This window comes from Callospermophilus lateralis, chromosome 8 (assembly GCF_048772815.1).
Source record: "Callospermophilus lateralis isolate mCalLat2 chromosome 8, mCalLat2.hap1, whole genome shotgun sequence".
NCBI classification, from domain to species: domain Eukaryota; kingdom Metazoa; phylum Chordata; class Mammalia; order Rodentia; family Sciuridae; genus Callospermophilus; species Callospermophilus lateralis.
The window spans coordinates 107269756-107287439 of NC_135312.1; the positions used below are offsets into that span (position 1 = coordinate 107269756).

Sequence of the window (17684 nt, forward strand, 5' to 3'; positions counted from 1 at the left end):
TTAATACTGCACAAATGGAATAAATTTAAAAATCATGAAGCTCTGGGTTCAATCCCTAGCACTATAAACAAACCAAAAAAAAAACAGTTTTGTGTACTTTAAAGACAACTGTAGTTTGCTTTTTGTCTTTGATTATGTTTTTCGGTACTGGGGTCAAACTTAGGGCCTCCCACAGGCAGGGCAAGTGCTCTATCACTGAGCTGAACTGCCAGCCCTGCTTTTTAAGATACTTTTGGTTGTTCTCCTGAGTATGTGGCTATAGTTAACTCAGAATTTGGGGCGTTTTGTTGTTGCTGTTACAATCACCAAGGGCTGTTATTGGTGATTACTGCTCTCTCTCCACAAAGAAGAAAACATTTGCACAAATATTCAATAAGGAACTCTGTAAATGTCAGGTGTCAGCTACTTAAAAGCAGAGAGATTTGGGCAGGTAATTACTGAATGAACTCTGATAACCTTTTAAGTGCTCTCAACAAAGATAGTTCAGGTACTGACCACAGAAGATAGGAGGTTAACTAGCTGATCCTGAAATCCTTCCAGCCCAGGACACATAAAGGAGAACCAAAAGAAAGGAACATGCCTGCCTTTGCTTTTTGTTCCAGTACAGCCTATAGCTATAATTATAACTAAGCAATAATGCTATCCCCAGAAAAACAATGGAAGATGAAGGACAACTGAACTGCAGTTCCTGGACATATGGGGTGGGGGGAGGCTGGAAGAGAATAGGCAGAAATTCTCTCTTCTCACTTTTGACAAAATGCAATGCAAACTTTTTTTTATTCTTTTTATTGTTTATTGATTTTATTTTTTTAAATGCACAACAGCAGTGGAATGCATTACAATTCTTATTACACATATAGAGCACAATTTTTCATCTCTGTATATAAAGTATGCTCAAACACTCTTGAGATTAAATTTTTCTAGTTAATATTTATCTCCTTTAAAAAGAGAGTTTTATAAACTATGGGTAAATGGCCAGAAGATAAATAGAGGGACGAGAGGAGGGGTTGGGAGAGGGAAGGAGAAGGAGAGGTACTGGAGTCTGAATCAGAACAAGATATATTCCATGATTTTATAATGATATCAAAATGGATTTCTACTGTCATGTATAACTAAAAAGAACCAATTAAAAACAGGGAATATTATAAACTTTAATATTACTCAGGAAATACCAAAGAAAACAAGTCTTTTAAACAACCTAATTGGGAGAAATTTACTCTTCAATGTGGAACCACAGGCATCATCCGCTTCTACAGGCACTCAGGTATCACTGCCACTGCACCTGTCTCTTTCCCCACCTGGACTCCTTCTAACCCCCCACCCCGTTCCCCACCCAATCTGCTTGTTACTGCCACTGACACAGAGGAAAGAAAAAGGGGTGGAATCTCTAAATTTCTCAAGTAGCTGTCACCAATGAAACTTCAGCAGCAGACATACACTGGGGTTCTTTTTTAAAGCCCAAATCAGAAACCTCATATTTGGAAAGACAAGGAAAATCATAGCAATAGAAAAATTGAAGTTGTCATCTCATAAAAGTGTCTCTCCCTCCTGAAGAACAAACCAGGTGAAGAATTTCTTTTCACAAATAGGTTACAGGGACCAAGCACAACAGTCAAATCAAAGGCATGACTCTGAAACCTTTGAAATCACTTTAAAAGGTCACCAGCTTATGATTCCCAATCTACAAAATAACAAACATAATACATAATTTTAGGATATCTATAAGAGTGAATGAAAACAGTGGCTCTCTTTTATTGTGAACAGCATTTTATTATTATCATGTTTAAGTTTCATTCAACATCACACAGTTCCACCAGGTGAGATCCTTACCACAAAGGGCAAAGTTGCAGTCCTGACCTGATAGTCGATGGCATCTGCATAAGTGTATTGATACTTACAGATCAAATGGAGGGCCTTTTGTGAATAAAGTGCAGCTGAGCAACATCTTTTCTTCACTTTGGATGGACAATGTAAGATTCTTGAATAGCCAAATAAAGTAACCAATGAACCAAGCTACATGCCAAGTAGGGGAAAATAGTCCCTCAACTACACTTAAGTCACTCCATTTCTTAGATAACACGTACTGCTGAGCTCCCTCTCTAGCCAAACTAAATCATTAATTCTAGATACCTAGGAATCTAGATCATAAGCAGAAATCCACTTGCCACTCTCAAGTAATTTTTGTAACCAGGTGAGTCTGGGAAACAAAAATAGGGAATATTTGAAGAAATCACTGAATTTGTACCATGAACAATTCGGTTCCTTGTCAAAAGTATCTCATTTCCACCAAACTTGATAATGTGCTATTAAATGGCCCTGTAATATGAGAATTTATATTTTTCAGATAAGGTATAAAATTCATGACTGTTGTTACAACAATAAGTTAGTTTTATAACTCTCATAAAGTACCACAACCATCCAGCAATGCTATCAGCCAGGTAAGGAGAAAACATGAACACATGGGACCTTAAATATTGCAACAAGCTCCTGGCTCAATGAATTTTAGAATAAATGTATATAAATATTTGTTATTCCTTTTATGAAAACAAATGGTACCCAGAGACATTGTGATAGTGGTCTGGCTTGAGAATTTGAAAGCCTGGATTTTAATCTCAGCTTTCCTACAAAAACACTTCTCTGAGCCTTACTTATAAAACAGGGTGTTAATGACTTCATAGTTTTACCATCACAGTTAAAAGAGAAAAGGGTATAATATTAATAAAACTAACACATTTCAGTATTGACCTTGTATAGGCACTATTCATACCTATTATAACTATTATTTTTATCAAAATTTTATATCAGCAAGCTGGAATTTTTGTATATAACTTGCCCTTCTATTCCTACCCAACTCTTCAAGATTCTAACCTAAAATGCAGCCAGTTAATTTAATTAATGGATTCAGTAGTGCCAAGCCCATAAAAGCTACCTGTTTAAAAAGGATCCTTTTCAATCCTAGCAGGAATCTTACGAGGTAGTTTTTTCATTGTCCCCCTCTTTTGCAGATAGATGAGGCATTGACAATTTAAGTAACTTGCTCAAGATCACATAGCTTATAAATGAAGGAGATAATCTAGTATTCTTAACCATCCCTATAAACTCTATCTCTCCAGCATAAAATATACAGAATTTTAGTCCTTTCCTCCCAACCTCTAATTCAGTATCCTACATAGTAAGGACAGATCTTGTGCTTCCAATTAGGTCTTACGCATACTTCTTTTCCAGCACACAAATGAAAATGGTCTCTTTAAAATCATCTTACCTATCTGGTCATTCAAGGATATACTGGTATGTCTTGCCAAAGTACATTTTTTAAAAATTCTATGTAAGCCTACTTGTTAAGCTTGGAATATATTCTTGCTGTATTACCTACCCTTGATTGTTAATTATGATTTTTAATACATATAATCACCATTTGGACTTCCTTAGTACTTAGTACTTAAGCTGGACTTAGTACTCCACTAACTTTATCCAAAGAGAAGACTGATAACCTACAAACAGTCACGATTAGTCTGCCTACCTTTGCATCTTGATAGTGCTATAAAAGACAGCAATTCACAATGAGTGGCTTTTATGAGTTTGACACTACTGAATTTGGATGATGATGGCTGCATTTTAGATTAGAATGTTGAAAAGAGTTGGGTAGAACTAGGAAAGAGAACTCATAAACAAAAAATAATTCATGGGCTGGGGATGTGGCTCAAGCGGTAGCGCGCTCACCTGGCATGCATGCGGCCCGGGTTCGATCCTCAGCACCACATACAAACAAAGATGTTGTGTCCGCCAAAAACTAAAAAAAATAAATATAAAAAAAAAAAATTCTCTCTCTCTCTCTGTCTCTCAAAAAAAAAAATAATAATTCAACTTGGCAAACTGTTGATTGCCTGAGAAATGTAAATCCTTGTATTTGAATTAAGTATACTTTTCTCAAAAGTTTCAGAGCAAAGAAGGTAGAAGGGGCTGATTTTCAAAGGAATTCTATAGTTTTTCTACACTTTGTAACAATACACATGATAAATGAAATATATTGTTTTTCAAGATCACACTTTCTTTTTAAATGAGTCCACCATTAATACATTGCTTTTACTTTACAAATGAGTCATTAACCCAATCTACTACCATGAAGCATAAGAATGCATTTACTAACTAAATGTGGCACAGGCCTGTCAACAGACAAAGCAGTGCTGTTTTATTCCCTGAGAAAGAATCAAAAGAGACACACAGAAATGTCACATCTACAATACTGCCCAAACTAATTCCAGGAATTTCTCCTGACCTAAATAGAGAATTGATTCAGGTGGATAACAACATAATAATGCCCAGTAATAGCTCTACTGGAGAAAGGGATAACATCGCTTATGTTCCCCCTACCTGGAAACTTCTTACAAAGAGCACATTATCTGCTTTCCATTAGCTGCATTTCTTTTCAAGACAGAATTATATTAATGAATATTCCAATCTTTGTTCAAGGCCACAGGGAAGAAAAAAATGCCAAAACATTCAATTTTCTAATCCTCTCGGATCTTGTCAAAACAAGGAAAAAGAAGTAAAAAGAAATGGGAAAGAAGCTGACCGTCAATCAAAATGGAAAGTTAAAACTGCTAACTGGAATTACATATTGGCTTTAAGTGCTAAGTTTCTCAAGTTTTTCTCATCTATGTGCACTTTTGGTAAATTTAAAAATCTCACAGTCTCCTACTATAGTTTAAGATTGTCCCTTTTGCCAATTCAAGAATCATAACCATCCATACAAATTAAAATTTTCTTCATGTAAAATCTCTATGGTTCATATTAAATTTCAAATATATAGAAATACTGTTTTTTCACACCCAAAAATTATTGCTTTAAATAAATATATAAGCTCCCACTTTTCAATGGTTCACACTATATATATTTATAACAGGTTATACAACTGATTGGCTTTCTCGGCAAACAGAATCTTAAGGTACACATATTATTCTCATACCAATTTCTATAAACAGAATGTTTACCTACACCCACTTGATCTTATGTAAAATTCTTAAAAAGCATGGACAGGAATCTGAGATCTGTAATTAAATACTGTCGGAGAACCTCAGCAAGTCACCAATTTCCTCTGATAAGTAAGAGACTCTGAATTCCAAAATCTTTTTAGTCACTCATTAACCCAGTCTACTACCTATTTCCAGAAACTGTTTATTGTAAAACTCATCAAGTAAATTTGACATCCCAAAATATCCATCACTAACCACTAGTTCTTTTCTTAAGTGCTTAGTGGAGTAACCCATTTCTGAGGCAATCTAAATTTAAAAAGAAAGAAAGAAAAAGAAAAAACCAAGGCAGTGTGGGTGAAAGGAGTGATTAAAATCTGAGTTCAGTGGCAGAAAGAGTATGCACTCTCCAAAAGCAAAGTCAACTTTATGAGTGAAAGGACTCCAAAAGATGGAACCTAAGTCAGTAAGAGTTGATCTCTTTTACCTCTTAGGAGAACTCAAGGATTGTGTAGGGAATGAACCACTGTCATTGTCCTTTCCCAATTCTAGCTACCTAGTAAGATTCTTGCCATTTCACTAACGGCCTGAATCCTGCTTCTCCAGTTCCAACTCTAGGCTGACAATCTCTTAATTATCTGGCTGAGAACACTGACTTCTCTGAACTGCTAGGAGATACCATGTCATTTATTTAAAATTATACTTCCATAAGTCAATGGTTATAGAATCATAAATAAGATGCTTGAGTCAGAAAATCCTTAGAAAACATCAACCCAATTCCAATTTTTTTATTGTTTTGTTTTGGTTTTGGTTTTCGTGGTGCTTGGGATCAAACCCAGGACCTCATACATGCTAAGTAAGCACTCTATCACTGAGCTACCTCTCCAGCCCCCAACCCCCATTTGGGGGGGCGGGGGGAGGGTGGTACCAGGGATTGAACTCAGGAGCACTCAACCACTGAGCCACATTCCCCAGCCCTATTGTGTATTTTATTTAGCGACAGGGTCTCACTAAGTTGCTTAGCGCCTCACCATTGCTGAAGCTGGCTTTGAACTTGCAATCCTCCTGCCTCAGCCTCCTGGGCCACTGGGATTACAGGTGAGCACAACAGCACTTGGCCCCAACCCAAATTTAAAAAAAAAAAAAAAAAAAAAACTAAAGAAACTAATCAACTCATAAAAGGGCAGATTCCTTACCTCAATAATCAGTTAAACTGAAGATTCTTGCTGGTATAGTATTTAAAGACTCACTCAAATATTAATTGAAGAGTTACTGCATATAATGCCAAGCACTGTATACGTCTCAATGTAGGTTAACTGTTTCAGTTAGAACATCCCTTACTTGAAAATTTGCACAGTATCCTTCCTTGAATAACCTATAAGTCATTCTAGATATTTTCTCCAAGAGTGAGCAATGATCCAGTTCCAGGAAATTGTGAGAAGCAAGGCAAGGAGAGTCACTATTTACCCCAGGAAAAATCTAGCCATTCCTATCCTGTTATTCAAACTCCTCACTTTATAAAGTCATTGACAGCTGAAAAAAGAAAGGATTCGGAGAAAGACCTCTCCATTCATTAACTACATTTCTAAATTATTAAAACCACCAATATGAACATCTATTTTGAGTCATGCTAAATTTACCAATTTTAATAATAATTTTGTATCCTCAAATAGAAGTTACTTGATTAACAAGACTGGATCTTACTTTTCTTGTCCACAGTGTAAGGAACTATGGTTCTCCAACTTGCGGGCACATTAGAATGACCTGGGGAAGGGTTTCAAAAGTCTCGTGCCAGGGTTGGGGTTGTGGCTCAGTGGTGGAGTGCTTGCCTAACGTGTGTAAGGTTCCATGCCCAGCATCAAAAAAAAAAAAAAAAAAAAAATACTCCAAATCAATTAAATCAGAATCTATGGGGAATGTGATAGTAACCCAGGATGAGTAATTTTTTAAAGCTCTCCAGATGTCTCAGTGTCAGGGAACCAATGAACTAGATGATCCCAACCTTGTTCCAAAATTCTACATTAAAGTAAATTCATGTACACTATACTAGGTAATTAGACTGCTAATGAAGCTAGTGATATAATTAAGAAGTCTGTTAAAGACAAATAAAAGAGATTATTGAAAGCATATAGTACCAGAGCCCAGCACACGCCTATAATCCCAGGACTCAGGAGACTGAGGCAGGAAGATTGCAAGTTCAAGCTAAGCTTGAGCAACTTAGTAAGACCCCATCTCAAAATAAAAAATAAAATAAAATAACTAGGGATGTAGCTCAGTGGTAGAACACCCCTGGGTTAAATCCATAGTTTTGAAAAAGAAAAGAATATAGTATTTGACCAATATAAAAGTGTAAACAGTTAAAGTGAATGACACATAGCAAATATTCCAATATACACTGACTAATCAGAGGTAAGACAATGAAATATAACACCAGAAATTAAAAAAAAAAAAATAGAAAACTGAGCCAAGAACACACTTGAGATGCATAATACTTACAAAATGAATCATAAATACATGAATCCATTTGGTAATTTCTAGGTTTCTATTCTAAGTTTCTATAACTTTCACTTGTTGGTACTTTCATAGATTATTGTGCTTTTTAAACAACATGTCAAAGAATCTTGCCCTAGTGCCTCCTAACCAGAATGGAAATGAAGGCCATAAAAATGAAACTCCTTTTTAAAAAATAGGCTACATGAACACACCCTGGTGTGAAATCCAATACCATGAATTAATTATTGTTAATTCATGTTACTCTGTAGTTTCCTGTCTCATCCAAAAATAATGATGAAAACAATAGTAACAAAAAATTAAGACCATGATGTGTAGTTGATATGGGTTATTCTGGCTGATTCTTACACCTAGGTCTAAAAAATATGTAAATTTATTCTGAACTAATCATAAGCATTACCTTTTACTACCAAATGAGACATTAAATTCAGTAACTAAATTATCTCAGAATAACAACACCCTATAGCCTGTCAACCACCAACTACATAAAAGCCATTTTCTTCTAACTTATCACTCTCAGAAAACATAAATGTATTTAATATTAATTTTAACAGAATTACTAAGATAAACATGCTGCATAACGCATTTATATGAACAAAGTTTTTATGACCATTTGAGCAAATACACATTTTTCACAGTGCTATGTGAATCCTAGATCACTCCATAAATACAAACAATACAAGTTCATAAATAACTAAAGCCTAATAGTCCATATGGACTATGATTCTGCAACAAAACTAAAATGCTTTTAAACTCTGCTTCTCAACCAATTCTTTACAATATTCTGATGTAAGTCTTCAGGGGCAGATTTTACATAAGACTTCATAGCACAGTGCCTATCATGTATCAAGCATTCCCTAAAACTTTGTTCAATACAAGGTTAAGCTTTTAATTGAACAATAAATGAAAAGGGGCTATCAGATTCTAATAAAATATTTAATGAAGCTTAAAATAAATCAGATGACCACACTGTAATAATAAAAGGTGGAGGGGGAACAATAACAGGATATCTGCATTTTAGTACTGATTGTAATATCAGCTTTTGGGGGCATTATGAACAACACTTAACTTATATTGAGCTTAATATAATTTTTATATAAAAAATGAAAGAAGATAGGATAATATAACTTTTAGCTTCCTTTTAACACATAAAAATTAAACAATGTACAGAGTACATTAAAAAATCAAAGCAGGCTAGGGTTTTGGCTTAATAGTAGAGCACTTGCTTTGTATGTGCAAAGCCCTGGTTTAATCCCCCATACTGCCAAAAAGGAAAAAGGAAGGAAAAAAAGTCTTAATCAATTTTACTCAAAAGGTCACCATGAGGAAAAAAAATCCAAAGGGAAGCAATATAACATAAACTGTTGCCTAAAATGTTGCAGCCTTTGTACTGCATTCTGCCTTTAATTTTCATACCACAATTCTGAAATAGTTCTATTAAGTTCACAGGTATCTGAAACAGAATTATAATGCATGAGTTTATGACCCATTGGAAATCAAGTCCAGAAACAAATATAGTGGTTTATAGGACTCTTTGCATATTGTTATTACAAAAATAACATATAGAATGATAAACTAATAGTAACAAATTTTTTAAAAAACCTAAAAGGTACTTTACAGTAGTTTACACTTTTTTGTGATTTACCCTTGTCACTAGATGATAACAACACAAACAATAAAGACTTTAAAGCTTGTTTTTTAATTTTATTTTTTTTAGATCTACCACTCTAATGTTATTAGAAAACTGCTTTATTCTCTATTTTTACTTAGAAAAATCCATTGGCATAACAAAACTCTACTTATGTGTGTCTGTATATACACATCTACTTCCTGGCCCTGCCCTGTGAAAGCCTAGAAGAGGTAACACCCCAGTGGCAATGAGCACCCCCAGCAGCCAGATGCTGGATTCTAATACCCTTCTCTAGTGAAAGGATCCAGGGTTTCCTACAGAAATGGCTGACTCTAGGCCTGGGAGAGGGAACATGCAAGATGAGCCTGAAGCATTTAGTAGTCCTGAGAAGTTAAGAACCTGCTCAAAGAAGCCGTAGGTGGGGAGAAAGTCACATCAAATGAAAATAGAAGCAAACCTGAAGAAGCTCCAATGCCACAAACTAGAAAAAAAAAATCTAAGTAGTAAATCATATTCTATTAAATTATAACCCAAAGTATAAAATGAATATATCTAAGTTCATACTGGTATAAATAATTGAATAAACGAAAAATAATGTAGGAAACAAGGTAAATCTAAGTGCTCTTCTACTTTATAGAAGTATTCCAAATATAGTACTGCAATTTATCTAGATGCCCTCCTCCAGAAGGTAAACTTTAATTCCTTCACCCCTTAAGTACAGGCTGAATTTAATAACTTGCTTCCAAAGAATAGATGTGGCAGGGAAGGTAATTTTACAGTGGAGAAATCTGACAAATCCAACCTGGCAAGGTAATCAAGATCAACATTAACAGTGATAAGTTATGTCGACGGGGATGAACCTTTAATATAATGTAATGAAAACAGTACTTAATCTCTGTGGTCTTCCTCTCAAACACCCTTAACTGCAGTCTAGAGAAACACATAAGGCAAATCCCAGTTAAGGGACATCCTGCAGAATATCTGACCTCTCAAGGTCATGAAAAACACGTGAAGAATGAGAAGCACAGGTCAAAAGAGTTTTAAGGAGGTATGATGACAGAATGCAACGTGGTATCCTGCATGCTATCCTGGAAAAGACACACTCACTAGTGGAAAAGCCAGTGAGGTCAGAACAAAGTCAACAGAAATATACCAATGTGGCTTCTTAAGTTTTTACAAATTAATCATAATAATGTAAGATACTGACATTAGAAAAACTTGGTGAGAGCTACAGAAGAACTTCCTAGACTATCTTTGTAACTATTCTGTAATCTAAATTATTCTAGAATAAATTATTTTCTTTAAAAAAAATATACTCATGTGGACCTATCAATCTAAAACATGTTTTATGATACAGTGAAAAATATAACAATGCAAAAGACTTTCATAGATTTAAGCATGGGCGTTCGGCCTCCAAATTTCTGGATTTAAAGTTGGAGAATGACTTACACACTTAGAGAGAGGAAATATTCATTACTGTAAAGGCCTAAGCGCTTACTTTCTGATTCTCCTTATCCATATTCAGTGATCTAGAACTACTGACTCTTGTTCCTCCTCAGTTTTCCCCACTCTGTCAAACATGAAGGTTAAGCCTTCATCCCTGCAGAGAAAGCAGTAACTTGTCTCCTACTAACACTCTTATTAAGTTCACACATTGTTGTATTCCTGAAATGCAAAACTTAAAACTTTAGATGATATCCTATTTTAAACACACACACTCACATACAATGACTAAAAGACACAAAGTAATAATCAATGCTGACCTTACTTACTTCTTACTCTACTCTCCTCAAACACTCTCTGTCCAATTTATTTCCAAAAGCCCACACTTTTATTTTTATTTTTTAATATTTTATGTCCTGAACTAGATTGTGAGCTCCTAAAAGACAGGGAAGAATGTGTATTATTTATCTAGCACAGGACTTTAGCACATGATTAATACATGTTTATTAATCTTAAAAAGTAAGCTTCCACATAAAATCAATCTGACATTCTTTAAAAAAAAAATTAAAACCTCCCTAATAATCAATTGACAAGCTGTGTTCAAAATTGGTCCTTGACCGCATTCAAATCATCTTTTTAGTTTCACACAAACTCACAACAAGCACCAAATTGAACTAGACTCCTTAGGAAACACATCATCGTGAACTGCAGCTGTGAGCAACTCTTAAGACCACATGAAAAGGAGAAGCCAAACTCAGTAGCAGAATTTAAAATACTTGAAGCAGTATGGTCTGTATGCATGCAGATTTGTGTGGCATACAGAACAGTCTACTTCTGAATCCAGTATTTATGCTCCCCATCATAAATGACACTAATACTCAAAGTACAAGGAAAGGTAAGGACAACAGAAATCTCTGATTTATCCAACAATTTTGGGAACAATCAGTAGTAAATTCTCTATAGCTAAGCTTTAGTTTTATTCACTACCAGACTACATTACTTGGGCACTTTCTATTTTCTTGCTTACTAGATAGGCAGCAACCTATACACTTTACACTGAAGCTTGTTGGAGAACAGCAGGACCAGAGCAGAAAAGGCAGGTGGGCAGAGTCAACTAAACATTAGGAGCTGAGTGACTGAAACCTGAGCTTCCAGATCAATGCCTGATTCCAAAATCCATCATCAGTACTCAAGGATTCCATATTTGGGAATTCACTTACTTGTTAAAATTGATTTGTAACTCCAACATTCAACACCGCTGGCACTTTTGTAGTCATTCAAGAACACATGAAAAGAAAACTTCAAGTTGTCCAACACGTGTTCCCAGCTAGGGCTGAACAAGGCACCACCCAGCCTACTTGTTTTGGTTCTCATCTATGAAAAAGAATCCTTTTTGAGGTATATTCAGTGCCTTATTTTCCCCTTTTCTGTGCTTTCTTTGATGATTTCATTGTTTACAATGGCCCTCAAGCACAGTGCTAACGTAGTGAAAGAAGGCTATGAGGTGCCTTGAAAAGAAAACATGTGCATGAGATAATCTTCCTCCAGGTATGGTTCTAGCATTCCTGGTTACAAGTTCAACATTGATGAATCAGCCACATATATTAAGTTAAGGTATTTTTAGACATGGACACACATTAAACAAGATTACAGGGCTGGGCCTCACGGGCAGAGTACTTGGCTAGCATGTGTGAGGCACTGGGTTCAATCCTTAACACCGCATACAAAAATAAGCAAATAAAATAAAGGCATGCTGTCCAAAAAAAAAAAAAAAAAACAAGGTTATGTATGGATCAGAGAGAGAATATATAAGTCTAATCCTGTATTTCCCCTAAGAGGAATGGTTCATTATTCGCTGCTATAGTTAGATATTGAATGTTCCTCAAAGGACCATAGGTTAAAGGGTTGGTCTCCAGAGTGGAACTACTGGGAGGTACTGTGAATAGATCTCTGAGTAGTGGGGACTTATGGGTGGTCCTCAAATCATTGGGGGCATGTCCCCGGTCTCTTCCTCTTCTCCCCTTCTTACTGGCCATGAGATGAACAGTGTGCTCCACCATACATTTCCTGCCACTGCCATTTCAGGTCCCAATCAATGAGTGCACTCAATTGACTGTAAACCACAATAAACCTTTTGCTTTATAATGTAATTATATGGTTCTAGCACTCCTGGTTACAAATTCAACAGTGATGAATCAGCCACATATATTAAGTTAAGATATTAAGCAATTTCTCTACAATACTCTTCTTTCAAAAACATACCAACAAACATTTATAAAATCTCAAATGTAGTAAATAGGTACAGAGAGAAATAAACCAATGTATTTATAAGAATTAGGTTTACTTTTGTTTCTTTTGAACCTCTTCTTGATAGTCACACCAGAATGCAACCAATGGACAAAAAGATGTAATATAATGTAATTATATTATATTTATAATGTAATTATAAAGCAGGTATTTTGGTATAGTGACAGAAAACTGACCAATGCATTCACTACTTCAACAGTCAGGGGGCCTTTCTAGAATATAACTACTACAAATAACTTAATAGAATGATTCCTAAGAATAATAACAACAATATAACTTAATACTATTCAGTGAACCATCCACTAGTGTGTGCAAAATAAAGGACAAAAAAAAAATTAAGTTAAAAAACTAAGATTAAAGGAGCAATTTTCTACATCCAACTTTCACCTGTCCCCAACTGTTTTAAAAGCATGTCAGAGTTAGGACACTTCATAAAGTTTTTTAATTACATTTTTAATTCAAATCTGTTTGTAATATCAACTTTCTCTTCTAAGAACTTCTGGTTTTTATTGCTCTAAAACAATGGACAAACATCTACCCAATACTAAGCTATCTCACTCTATGAAGTATTTACTGGACCCTCAATACCGGCCAGTCTAATACTTAAGCAATATTTAAGCACTGATAGAGCACAAATTATTTGTTTAGGGAAACAATCAAAATAATTCCCTGGTTCTCTTTCACCATTCACATAAAACAAGTCTCTTATTTTAAAAAATGGGTGAGAAGAGAGGAAAGAAGGAGGAGAAAGGAAGGAAGAGAAATACTATAATTTTAACTCTACCCTCTCCTGCCTTAGATCCATGATGCATATTAGAAAATCAAGGATTCACCAAAAAAAAAAAGCCATGGGCAATGAGGAGAGGGACTTGTTTAAGTTTAATTTGGATGCATGAGATAATCTTTCTCCAGGTATGGTTCTAGCACTCCTGGTTACAAATTCAACAGTGATGAATCAGCCACATATATTAAGTTAAGATATTAAGCAATTTCTCTACAATACTCTTCTTTCAAAAACATACCAACAAACATTTATAAAATCTCAAATGTAGTAAATAGGTACAGAGAGAAACTGTATAAAATAAACCAATGTATTTATAAGAATTAGGTTTACTTTTGTTTCTTTTGAACCTCTTCTTGATAGTCACACCAGAATGCAACCAATGGACAAAAAGATGTATGTTATAAGAAAATGGAATATATAACCTGGATTTCCTCCTATACCCATGCCTAAGTATATACAACCCCAGGACTGGTTTACAAGAAAACCATGGAAATAAATAAATAAATAAATAGAACAATTCCATTTTAAATGTAAAGAGGAATCATTCAACAGGTAGTAATTAAACATGCACCATGCAGCTAGGGTTGTGCCTCAGCGGTATAGTGCTTGCCTAGCGTGTGCAAGGCCCTGGGTTCAATCCTCAGCACCACATGTAAATAAATAAAATAAAAGGTATTGTGTCCAACTACAACTAAAAAAAAATTAAAAAAAAAAAAAAAAAAAACATGCACCACCACCATATATTATGGATGCTTCAAGGATTTTGAGACAACATGAAAATAAAATGAGGAAAAATAACTGGAAATATCATTATTATAGTCAACCCCTTCAATTAATAAATCATCTGACAGCGTGACTTTCTTTGCAGTGCTGGGGATGGAATGGAACCCAGGGCCTTGTACATTATGCACTAGCTCTGCCCCTGAGCTACATCCCCAGGTCATGACTTCCTCTTTCTTAAGGGGTAAAATACTTCCCAGTTCAAAATAAAAAAAAAATTTTGAAATTTTGCCAAAAACTAATATAAATAACTGGCATTTACCATTTTTTAATTTTTATTTCCTCTGTTTTCACCCTTGCCTTCTCACCTACTTTATTTAAAGATAAACAATCAGCAGGATTGTTAAAACCTACTATTTCTTTACAAATGCTATTAAATATAAATGTGGCTGAAGGGCTATTTTCAACATCCAATGAGTGAGTTCTAAGTTTTTCAGCTCAGTAGCAATAAAACAAATTCTCACCTATTCTACCTTTGCCATCTATAACAAAAGTAAATTAAGCATTTTCTAACCTCTTTTTAAAAATTTGCAAAACATGTATTTTTGTAGAAAAGTGTAAATATGGATAGAAAAAAATAAGAAAAATTTAATTGCCAACAATCTACTCCCCAGATTTAAGATTTTTGGAAAATTTTGAAAGCCATTTAGTAGGCATGTATGCCAGGCACTACAGAGAAATCTTCCTTTGCTTTTCATCTAACTTCAACACCTGAAAACTGGTAATGAAATCTCTGTGAAAAAAACTCAAGTAATAAGAGATGAGGTATCTTGTCACACACCCAGTGAGCAGCAAAGCACAGGTGTGAGCCCTACAGGTGGGCACATAAATATGTTTTTAAACAAACATTAAACTACAGTACACATTTTATAATCAGCTTCCACAGTGACATCCACTATATATATAAAAATCTTCAAGAGCAACTATACAACAGTTTTGTATTCCAAATTCTTTATTTGCTCCATCATTTTAAAATTTTAAATTCTTGCCATTTATTTCATCTCACTTTAAGTAATGCTGAAATACATTTCTGCCACTTGACCTCAGTCAGTTGGCCTGTTTGCTCAAACCCCTTGGAAAACTGAATACTATCTTTCTTTTTCCAACATTTTTCCAGTTTCAAAAAAGGGAAAAAATCATTTCATGCAGATTACATACTAACTTTCTAGTGAAAATCATATCTTCATACACTGTAGACCATTTGGTTTTTGTTATTTTTCCTTTCCCTTTGTTCATTGTTGCTGCCTGCTTTTCTTACTGAACTGTAAAAAAAGTTCTCTGAGTTCTTTACAACAGTCCCCTTTATGTTGCTAATAATTTCCCCCAATAATGTTTAGTCACAAATAGTTCCAGATAAAAATAAAAGGCTGGTCAGAGGGGCTGGGTTGTAGCTCAGTGGTAGAACGCTGACATAGCATATGTGAGGTCCTGGGTTCAATCCCCAGCACCACATAAAACTACATAAACAAAATAAAGGTATTGTGTCCATCTACAACTAAAAATATTTTTTTAAAAAAAAAAGGCTAGTTAGAGAAGATTTTTTTAAAAACTTAGATCTATGTTGTCGCTGGTGAGTCTTTTTCTAAAATTGTATTCTGATGTAGTTCAGAATTTAGAGAAAAGCTGCAAAAACTAGTACAGCATTTTGAGTCTTTCTATCCTCTATTCAGGTTATGCCAATATTTTCACAGTAAAAATTATGTAATGGGGGAAAAAACATGGCTAAATACCAAAAAAAAAAAAAAAAAATCTAAAAAGAAAGAAACAAAAGTCAGCCCCTCACTTGTTTTGTTTTTTTTTTTTAAAGAGAGTGGGAGAGAGAGAGAGTGGGGGAGGGAGAAAGAGAGAGAGAGAGAGAGTGGGGGAGGGAGAAAGAGAGAATTTTTTAATATTTATTTTTTAGTTCTCGGCGGACACAACATCTTTGTTTGTATGTGGTGCTGAGGATCGAACCTGGGCAGCACGCATGCCAGGAGAGCGCGCTACCGCTTGAGCCACATCCCCAGCCCCCCACACTTGTTAATAGTGTCTCTTCTGGATCCAAACAGCCTGGGTTCCAATTCCAGGTCTTCTTTTATGTGCAAAATTGAATGTTAGATCCTATCTCCATGCCTCAGTTTTCTCATCTGTACTATGACAATAGAGTCCCTACCTCTCTAGATTCTTCTGAGAATTGCATAACTTCATACACGTAATCAGAATAATAGCACCCAGTAAGTAATCATCAAATGATTTTTGTGGCTATCTCCATAATTTACTGAGTTCTTCAAAGTTTTGGACCTTTAAATTTTACAACTCACCAAAAACTACCCTTAACCCCTAGGTTATACCCCCTTAAAAGAAAAAAAAAATCTTAATCTAAATGTATTCAAAGTCAAAATTTCAGACTTTTTTTTTTTCCTTTGGGGCAGGGTACTGGGGATTGAACCCAGGGCCTTGTGCATACAAGGCAAACACCCTACCAACTGAGCTATATCCCCAGCCTCAGACTTTTTACTGTATGTTTTATTAGACAGTAAGTGTAAAAAATACACAATTAACATCCCACCTTTTGTGGATTTTGTAGATTAATTCTCATCCCTCTCATTCATTTTTTATAGTGATAAATTTAGAATTATATAACAACCACTCATATTATTTGAATCATAATTTACTCAGATAATCAGGAAATATGGAAGAAAGACAGTTATTTGGGGAATGAGATGTGGCACAGTTACATAAACCTGATTGTTTCCCTATGATCTCCCACTGATCCCTAGTACTGGGGATTAAACCTAGGGAAACCTGACTATTGAGCTATATCCCCAGTCCTTTTTATATTTTGAGATAGGGTCTAAGTTGCTGTGGATCTCACAAAGTTATTTGTGGCTGGAACTCGGGATCCTCCTGCCTCAGCTACCCAAGTTGCCACGGTGCCCTACTCCCACAATATTTTAAGGAACCTACACCACTACTATCACTGCTACATCTTTGGTCAGAGAAGATATCCAAGGTCCCTGCTGACCATTCTAGATGGCACCTGATGGCTTAGATCTACTTAGCCCTGGTTCCTCCAGGTACCTTAAACCTCCCCTTAACCCTACCCACTCTGATCCTTATTGTCTCACCTGTCAAAACATGCACTTTCTATACTTGTACTTTACCACACAGTAGCCACCTGTCATGTGACAATGAGACGCTTGAGATGACACTGGTCCATCTTGAAATGCTCTAAGTGTAAAATATACCCTGGATTTTGCAGAGCTGGTATGAAAAAAAG

At 35.3% G+C, this 17684-nt stretch overlaps 1 protein-coding gene and 1 non-coding gene across 6 annotated transcripts in view; both read right to left on the reverse strand.

Moving 5' to 3' along the window:
* The window catches only part of Rapgef2 (Rap guanine nucleotide exchange factor 2), a 251756-nt gene that overhangs the window by 190728 nt on the left and 43344 nt on the right, over nucleotides 1-17684 (reverse strand). The gene's annotated exons all lie outside the window — the stretch shown is intronic.
* Nucleotides 16829-16905, reverse strand: Trnat-ugu (transfer RNA threonine (anticodon UGU)). Its single transcript has one exon. It is a non-coding gene; the product is annotated as a tRNA-Thr (tRNA).